At 47.5% G+C, this 10,081-nt stretch overlaps 1 long non-coding RNA gene across 1 annotated transcript; it reads left to right on the top strand.

Moving 5' to 3' along the window:
- The first annotated feature begins 2,395 nt into the window (after positions 1-2,395).
- Positions 2,396-8,464, top strand: LOC308579099. The gene is made up of 3 exons (XR_014004282.1): positions 2,396-3,688; positions 4,067-4,162; positions 8,232-8,464. It is a non-coding gene; the product is annotated as an uncharacterized lncRNA (long non-coding RNA).
- Positions 8,465-10,081: the final 1,617 nt, after the last annotated feature.

The raw sequence follows: 10,081 nt of genomic DNA on the forward strand, positions 1-10,081 counted from the left end.
AATTTTATCTCCCAGATTGTTTAACATCTACAGAAAGAAAGAAGATTCCACCTAAACATTAGGAAGAACTTCCTGACAGTAAGAGCTGTTCGACAGTGGAATTTGCTGCCAAGGAGTGTGGTGGAGTCTCCTGCTTTGGAGGTCTTTAAGCAGAGGCTTGACAACCATATGTCAGGAGTGCTCTGATGGTGTTTCCTGCTTGGCAGGGGGTTGGACTCGATGGCCCTTGTGGTCTCTTCCAACTCTATGATTCTATGATTCTACATGAAACCACTGGGTGGGGTCATTCCAAGTTATGGAGTACGTTGTCACCAATATGCTGATGACATTCAGCTCTATTTCTCCTTTACACCTGCAGGTGAGGCAGTGGAAATGCTGGACCGGTGTCTTGCCTTGGTAATGGACTGGATGAGAGCCCACAAACTGAAGCTCAACCCAGATAAGACTGAGGCACTGTTAGTGGGTGGTTCCCTAGACCAGTTGGGTGGGAGATTGCCTGCTCTTGATGGGGCTACACTTCCTCTGAAGGAGAGGGTACGTAGCTTGGGGGTCTTCCTCGATCCTTTGCTGTTGCTTGAGGCTCAGGTCGCCTCAGTGGCCCGGAGTGCTTTCCATCAGCTTCGACTGGTAACCCAGCTACGCCCCTATCTGGACAGGGATAGCCTAACTACTGTTGTCTGTGCTCTGGTAACCTCGAGGTTAGATTACTGCAGTGCGTTATAAGTGGGGCTGTGAAATTACCTGTGATCCTCAGATGAAAGGCAGTATAGAAATAATAATAATAATAATAATAATAATAATAATAATAATAATAATAATAGATGAATATTCTGGTCTGGTAAATATTTTCTGTGCTTGGTTTCTGTGCATCATTCTGCTGTTAAAGGCAGAGGAGCAGGAGCAGAATAAAAAGGTGGCAACAGTCATGGCATCTATTTCTGGCAAGCTTCTTCATTTGTTGAGCTCATCATCAAAAGCCCTTCTCTGGGCATCTTTGCTGATAGATGTTAAGGGGCTCCTGGCTGAAGGATAGAAGGTGCAACAAATAGACTTCTCCCCAGGAAAACCTGCCTGATGGTTCCTTAACGCAGTGCTCTTCAACCTTGGGTCTCCATATGTTGTTGGACTACAGCTTTCATTATCCCTGACCATTGGCTAAACTTTCTGTTGATAATGGGGGTTGTAGTCCAGCAACATCTTGGGGTCTCAAGAGTGAAAAAACCAAATGACACTGAACCAAAAGCATCAGCAGTGCATCAGGTGTGTCGTTCTGCTGATGCTGCCATGGAACCTGAAGTTTTACCTGTGAGTCTGAATTCCTGTAATTTTGCTTTTATTATTGCTGGTGTTTATTTTGTGTCTTTCCAGCCATGTAGCATCAGTTGCCAACCACCTCTCTGCACTAGAGTAAAGCAGGGCTGCGGTGCTGAGCCACCAATCCACCTGCTGACCCAGCCACTGTGGCCCTTGACAGGCTGAAAGGAGCCCTGGGCCTCACTGCACTGGGGTGCCTGCATGGGGTCGTCTGGTTTGCGCCCACTCAAAAACTGTGCTCCCGGGCCACGGCCCCCCTGGCACCCACCACACTATGCCCATGGGTTTCCCCAGATGATATTTTGTAGGATGAGGCCAAATGCACTGTGCATTTGCACTGGGACACTTTTATTGTTTTAAACAAAAGAAGTCCCATGGTCGCATCACTTCCTGCTGCAACTGGACTTCTCTGCAACCCTTCCCCTCTGCAGGGAGGTGGGACCAATTTGGATGCCCCCCCCCGGTCCTGAATGGGGTAACTGTGCCCCTGAAGGACCAGGCGCACAACCTGGGAGTCATTTTGGACTCACAGCTGTCCATGGAGGCACAGGCCAATTCTGTATCCAGGGCAGCTGTCTACCAGCTCCACCTGGTACGCAGGCTGAGACCCTACCTGCCCGTGGACTGTCCTGCCAGAGTGGTGCATGCTCTAGTTATCTCCTGCTTGGACTACTGCAATGCACTCTACGTGGGGCTACCTTTGAATGTGACCCGGAAACTACAACTGCGTAATCCAGAATGCGGAGGCTAGACTGGTGACTGGGAGTGAATGCCGAGACCATATAACACTGGTCGTGAAAGACCTACATTGGCTCCCAGTATGTTTCCGAGCACAATTCAAAGTGTTGGTGCTGACCTTTAGAGCCCTAAACGGCTTCGGCCCAGTATACCTGAAGAAACGTCTCTACCCCCATCTTTCTGCCCAGACACTGAGGTCTAGCGCTGAGGGCCTTCTGGCAGTTCCCTCACTACAGGAAGTGAGGTTGCAAGGAGCCAGGCAGAGTGCCTTCTCGGTAGTGGCGACCTCCCTGTGGAATGCCCTCTCATTAGATGTCAAGGAAATAAACAACTATCTGACTTTTGGAAGACATCTGAAGGCAACTCTGTTTAGGGAAGTTTTTAATTTTTGATGTTTTATTGTGTTTTTAGTATTCTGTTGGGAGCCACCCAGAGTGTCTGGGGAAACCCAGCCAGATGGGTGGGGTAGTAGTAGTAGTAGTAGTAGTAGTAGTAGTAGTAGTAGTAGTAATAGCTCTCTTCTAAATATTGTTCCAAAATGCTTGTGATTTTATTATGTAGGTTGCAAAGTCACCTTGAACATGTTGGAAGGATGACGCAGTCTGTGAGGCCTCAAAGAAGTATATATGTAAACAAATAATTCCTCCAGACAGACTGTTTATTGATTATAAATTCATCCTGATTTGCTTGCACAGAGCTTTCGCAGAGGTCAGACTATGTCCAGTCATTGCTGAGCATGTCTGTGGGAGGTAACAGGATGATGAGCCTGCATTCATCCTGATTTACTTGCTGGGTGTTTATACATCTTCTTGATAGCCATCCATCCACTCCACACCTTTCAACGCATTTCTGCAACACTTTCCACCCCCCACCCCGCAAAAAGCCAGTGTTCTCAGTGTATTTGCTGCACAAGAGCACCAGAGTGCTTTAATCCACTATAAATGCACAAAACCTCAAGTTCCAGTTATTGACAGTCTGACTGGAAGCACCCGAAGATGCTTGCTGCAAAACAAAAGGCACTAAGTTCATTGAGTTCCTAGTAGATATGCTGATGTTTGTGGCTTGAATGAGTAACCTCATGTGAATCAGCCTCTTTGCTGACAAGCCTACTCTAGAAGCATCATCACTAAGAAACTGGTCAGGACTGGCTATCAGTTCCTGTTGATGAAAGTGAAAGATCTATTCAGTTTCTGAGCTTATCAGTCAGGCCTAATGCTTGGTTGTTAGTCCTGGACAGTTTCTATCAGTGATCTGTGATCCTCTTCTTCTGAGCCGCTGAATAGTGTTTCTTGAGCCATTATCTGGGAAAAGGCTGGAGCTTTTTCAACCCAAGACCTGTATTGTGTTCTGGGCAACCTTCTGGGGGACACATGCTAGGGGTAGGAGGGGCCAGAGGCAATGATCAGGGCCAGCCCAATACATTTTAGCACCGCACCTGAGGCAAACCACAAAATGGTGCCTTGCTTCCTTCCAGGGAAGAAGCTGAGAGCGAAGATCTACAGCAGGAGCAAGGAGGGAATAAAGATCTACACTGGGATCTGCTGCTTCTGTGGATCCTCCTGCCTGAGGCAATCACCCAACCTTGCCTCATGGGTAGGCTGGCCCTGGCAGCTATTGAAAATTGTAACTTTATACGGTAAGCTAATTTCTGCACTAAATCTTCCTGAATAGTGGGAGGCTGGGGATATCTTTAATCAGTCAAGAGAGGAGGCTGAACAGAAGCCTGAGCAGGGAAGGGGGGATGCAGTCTTGTCACCTGTAACCAAGTCACCGCCTTCTCAGGTGGGAGCAGAACCGGCCCATCCCAATGGGAGCCCATACTTGCAATCCTGACATTCCCACAGGTCAAAAGAGTCTTGCGAGCGAGCATGCCATGCCTTATCTTTAAAAGCTTGGCAGAAAGGATGGGGAAACTTGTTGGGACATCTTGGGAAAGTGGGTGGGGCAGAAGCCAATGACAAACAGAGCAGGGCCAACGGCAGGCTGAGCAAACCCATTCTAGTTTTCTCCCCAGCCTGCTCCCTGCTGAGTTCTGTGAGAGGCGGAGCTGAGACTAAGAAGGAGGAATCTGGTAACCAGTGCTACTTCTTGGACTGACTGTAAGCAAAAGGTGAGCAGGTGGGGTCTGGCTGAAGAGAGACTGAGCTTGGTGGGGCAGTGTCCCATTCACCCTAATGTACCAGCCTCCACTGATCATATGCATACTGACTCAGCTTGATTTACCTTCCAGGTAAACATGCGTAGGATGGAGCTGAGGGTACCATCATCCTGAGTCCTTTCTGAGAAGGTTATCTCACCCTCTGATCCTTTTATGATGTTTATGCTGGTCAAGTCTTCCCCTTTGCCTGCCCTTTGACTTTTCCCCTTATCCTTTTCGAAAAAAATGTTTATTTTGAGTTGTAGGAGGAAGTTAGCCAAAGAGCAAAAATCCTTTCTTCTTTCTCCCACACTGGGGAAACTGAGGCTCACTTTGTAGATCATAATAAAAAAATTCCTTCCTGTAGCAAAAAAATTTTATTTTGACTATGGCAGACCAACATGGCTACCTATCTGTGTTTGTAGATCATGAAATTCTTTGTCTTTTGCTTCAGAGTCAGCACCCGTGGCCCAGCCACAGGAGCTCACTCTCCTCCCTCCATCCTTTGACCATAACCCCTATATCAAACTCCAGATGTGAGGGGAGATTAACTGAAAAACCAGCAGATGCCCTCGAGCCAGCCTGCTGAAGCAAGCCTGATACATACACTCAGAACAGAAAATGCCTTTTTAGAGAACTGTGGGTGTCAGCAACCTGGGAGCAGTTTCTGCTTATCAGGTTGCCAACTTATCCCATTCCCAGCAGGGCTTGGAGCATCGTTGGGTAACATAGGAACTAAGGACTCCTCTGGACAATTGTTTATTGAGCATTCATCCTGATTTGTTTGCATGAAGATTATCCCAGCAGCGGAGCATATGCCCATGCTACCCAGGGCGAGTGCGCTCCTGAAGGGGGCGTAGCATAGAGGGTTCCCTCCCAGGTGTGGGATAGCTGCTCGGGTGCCCAGAGTGGCACGCGCGCCCTGCAGGCAGGGGCGCACCAAGCCGCCCATGGGAGTGGAGCAAGCCACCCATGGCAAACATTTGGCATGCTGCGATTCCCAAGCTGCCTCCAAGCTGTCAAAGGAAGTTGCAGGACAATGAGCACTGGTCTGCTTCCACAAAGCTGATGCAGAAGGAGGTTACATGGCAGGTAAGTGTGGCTTGGCTATATAGGTATCAAGGGCCAAATGTGGAATCTTGGCAGGCCTGATTTAGCCCAAGGCCATAGGTTCCCCAATGCTGAATTCACAGCTACAAACATTACAAACTGGCAAGAGCACTAGACTGAGGTATGCTGTCCAATTTCCTTGTAACCACCAGCTTCATATTGCTAAAGTTTCTAGTCCAACTGCTATATGCTTTTTTCATTGTCTGCAAAAGCCTAGGTGAAAATGTATGTCTCGGTTGTGTTGTCAGAATGTGTATAATGTAGGCACCGGGTTTAGTCTAGGGGCAAGAAATTTCAGAGGTTGGGGGTCCACTATGAGAAGCAGATGCCACCACACCTTGAACCTCCAGTGTGACATGTGCTCAAAAGAACATAGGAATGCCTCTTTAAACTGTCATGGCTTCCCTCAATGAATCATGGGAACTGTAGCTTGCTCTAGGTGCTGGAAAATGTTAGGAGACCCCCTGTTCCTCCCACTGAGCTACAATTCCCAGTTCCTTGGGAAGAGGGATTGACTCCTTAGAACTCTCAATACACTTAACAAACTTCAGTTCCCATACGTTTTTAAGGTATCACATGTTTTGTTGTGTTTGGAAGCTGCCCAGAGTGGCTGGGGCAACCCAGTCAGGTGGGTGGGGTACAATATAACAACAACAACAACAACAACAACAACAACAACAACAACAACAACAACAACAACAACAACAACAGGAAAGCCATTCCTATACAAAGTGGCATGACAAAGCATGAAATGTATAGTGGAGATGGGCTTCTACACCGTCTACACCAGGCTTCCTCAACCTCAGCCCTCCAGATGTTTTGAGACTACAATTCCCATCATCCCTTACCACTGGCCCTGCTAGCTAGGGATCATGGGAGTTGTAGGCCAAAAACATCTGGAGGGTCCTGACCACTGGTCCTGCTAGCTAGGGATCATGGGAGTTATAGACCAAAAACATCTGGAGGGCTGAGGCTGAGGAAACCTGGTCTACAGTGACTGGCAGTGACTCTCTCAGGTTTCAGACATTGAGCCTCCCTTGCCCCCCACCAGCCACAGCTGGAATCACTGGGAATTGAACTGGGAAACTTTCACATGTGCTAATGCTTGCTGACCCACAGCCCTTTGATTGTGCTCTGAGGTGAGTTACGTAAACCTTGCTTAATATTAGCCGTGGATAAGATGAGTGTAAGTTAATCTGCATGAAAGAGGACAGTTTTGCTTTTGTTCTCCGGTTTTCTTTGAGAAGGGAAACACCCAGGCTTTGCACAGAGGCGTTCTTTGTTAAGCCTGTTTTAAAGAGAGAGTGAAAGAAAGAAATGCAGCAAAACAGAGAGGTGCTGACCTTGCCTTTGAGGCTGCTTAAGGGCAACACTTTTTATCTTGCTCAGAAGAAAAGGGTGCTTAGGAACATGTGGCAACATAACCCTTATTATGCATTGCAGAGATGGTAAGAGAGCCAGCATATATCAGGGGGCCCCTGAGGGGCGCAAAGCATTTCAGCAGTGCATTCCACTGTCTTCCAATAGAGCCCCAGGTGAGGGACATAGGAAGGTGCCTTGTATGGAGTCAGAACAGTAGTCCACCTAGCTCAGTACTGTCAACACTGACTGGTACTGGTTCCCTGGGATTTCAGACAGGGATCCTTTCCCACTGTGACTGGAGATGCTGGGGATTGACCCTGTGAGCTTCTGCCTGCAGAGTAGATGCTCCACCACTGAGCTCCAGCCCTTCCTCAATGTAGGAGCATAGGAAGCTGCCTTATACTGAATCAGACCAGTGGTCCATTTAACTTAGCACTGTCAGCACCGACTGGCAGTGGCTCGCCAACATTTTTATAATGAAAAAAGGGATGTCCATCATCATCTCCATCATCATCATCACCATCATCATCATCTTTATACCCCGCTCCACTCTTTGCGGCTTCCAACATATATAGAAATATAAAGGTAAAGGACCCCTGACAGTTAAGTCCAGTCGCAGACGACTCTGGGGTTGCAGCGCTCATCTCGCTTTATAGGCTGAGGGAGCTGGTGTTTGTCCGCAGACAGTTTTTCTGGGTCATGTGGCCAGCATGTCTAAGCCGCTTCTGGCGAACCAGAGCAGCGCATGGAAACGCCGTTTACCTTCCGGTCGGAGGGGTACCTATTTATCTACTTGCATTTTGATGTGCTTTCGAACTGCTAGGTTGGCAGGAGCAGGGACTGAGCAACGGGAGCTCACCTCAACGCAGAGATTCAAACCGCTGACCTTCTGATTGGCAAGCCCAAGAGGCTCAGTGGTTTAGACCATTATATAGAAATATAACAAAACATTAAACATTAAAAAACTTCCCTATACAGGGCTGCCTTAAGATGTCTTCTAAAGGTTGTATAGTTACTTATCTGCTTGGCTCGGGGGTCACATAACTCTATACCCGCTGATGTTCTACCATACTTTCCAACATTTCTCTGGTGAAAATAGGGACGTCCTAAGGAAAAGCGGGACATTCTGGGATCAAATCGGAAACCATTAAGTTTCTGCTTAATCTGCTGCTAACCAGATTAAGAGGCCTCTGGGTACAGGGCGGTATATAAATTCAATTATTATTATTAATAACAACAACAACAATAGCAATAACAACAACCACCATTCAATCCATCTCTTTATTATGGTCAATGGCCAATATTCAATCTGCTGTTAATGAGACAGGCTGGTATCTCCCAGTTCATGGGTGACTTGAGCTTCAGGAACAATTTCCAGATATATGACACTCCTCTCTAAATCAATACTTCTCCCTTCAGTTTGCATCAGTGCTTAAGTGTTTTTTTCCATCTCCCACAGATATTGTGTTACTGTTCAAAACACATTTGTATCTGTCATATCATTGCATGAGTTTCACACCCTGCTGGAGAAAACTTCCCTTTTCCAATTTCCACATTGCCTTCTATGCAGAAAACTGCTGGTCATCTCAACCCCCTCCTCCTCCTCCATCTGAAGCAACTTGGGGATCACCATGGAAACGGTTACCAATTAACTGCGACTGAGTATGTAACGGCTGTCTTTGGAAATGGGAGAACCAGAGCTGGTGGCGGCAGTGCCCTTCTGACAGGGGCCTAAGCATACTTTTATACTTTTCCTTTGAAATGTTTTAGATCTTTTGTTTGATTAAAGGCCTCTCTGCTGAATGATTTTATGAGTTTGATTAATCATCTTATCCTATATAATTTTGCATACACAGAAATAACTCTCGGTGACTCTGGAATGACCTCCCTGAGAATTCGGTCATGTACTGGCTCTGGCTTTCTTTCAGGCACCCTATCAGTACAAATGTAGTTCATTCAAAGAGAGAAATATACATATTAGTCTATGTTTCACTGAAATAATTATGGAACTGATTTCTTTTTTTGCTGCTGCAGAAATTAAAGATACGAAGAACTGTAATAGATTAACAGGAAATGTCTCAGATTGTGCATCTTTGAAATGGATTATTAGCGGTGCTGTTTTTATAGAAAAGGAGGTACCTTGTTCTCTTAGAATAGCAATGGTGCCCACCTGAGAGGTGCCAAAACTAAGTTTCAGTGAGTTCCGACTGAAAAAAGCCCTAATTATTAGTATGGTGAGTTTCCCTATGGAGGAGTTCAGTGGGCTATCACTGGATCAGTTCATGCCAATTCAACCTGAAGCCCCTGTTGCTGGCGAGTCTCCGCCTACAAAAATGTCTGATGCCAAGTCTAGCTCTGAGCTGGCTGAGTCTCTACCTCTGTCACGTAGGACATGGAGATGTCAAACAGACTGCTCAGGCCTAGTCTGCTAGAAGGAATTCTCATCTGCTTACCCAGGCCAAAGATGCAGCCCACTTGCCATGCTAAAGTCATGCCCACCCCACCTTTACATAAGGAGAGTCCATGGAGTGTGTTAGCTGTTGGATCAATGCCTTAACTTGCCTAGACATGCGTTGCATCTGTTGTGCCTTTGACTTTTGCCCTGCTTTTGCATTATACTGATCTGAACATTAGTGCTGTGGGCAGAAAACGTAATCTGGTATCGAGTTCTTCGTCCAAGGGGGAGCCTGGACATCGTGGTTAAATGGGTGCCCAGTTGTATCCAGATATAGACAGAAACCTGTTATTTCACCTCAGGAACCATCGTGCAAAATTTGGTCAGGAGGCAGAGGCAGAACTAGCTGCTCTGGCACCCGGAGCGGCGCACAAGCTGTGGACCCTGGGCTGGGCTAGCTGCCTGCAATGAGCAGCGAGCATCCCAGGGTGGGGGACGCCACCTGTGGCAAGTGTTTGGGGGTGTGTGGCAATGCAACCCCCCCAGGGATGACACCCGGAGCGAACCGCACCCACCGCACCCCCTTCCTCCGCCACTGTCAGGAGGTGCCCAGATGCAGACCATTCATAGAAAGCAGAGAGCTTTCCCTGGGAGGAGGAAAGAGATGATCCCCTGGGAAGAGAAATTTGTTGTCAACCCTGTGAATTGTGGCTCTGTGGAGGGAATAGGGGTTGCCTAACAACTCTCAGCACCTTGACAAACTAGAGTTCCCATGATTCTTTGGGAGAACCTATTGCTGCTTAAGGGATGCGGGTGGCGCTGTGGGTTAAACCACTGAGCCTAGGACTTGCCGATCAGAAGGTCGGCAGTTCGAATCCCCGCGACAGGATGAGCTCCCGTTGCTCGGTCCCTGCTCGTGCCAACCTAGCAGTTTGAAAGCACGTCAAAGTGCTAGTTGATAAATAGGTACCGCTCCGGTGGGAAGGTAAACAGTGTTTCTGTGCGCTGCTCTGGTTCGGCAGAAG

This window comes from Podarcis bocagei (assembly GCF_964188305.1).
Source record: "Podarcis bocagei genome assembly, chromosome: Z".
NCBI lineage: Eukaryota > Metazoa > Chordata > Lepidosauria > Squamata > Lacertidae > Podarcis > Podarcis bocagei.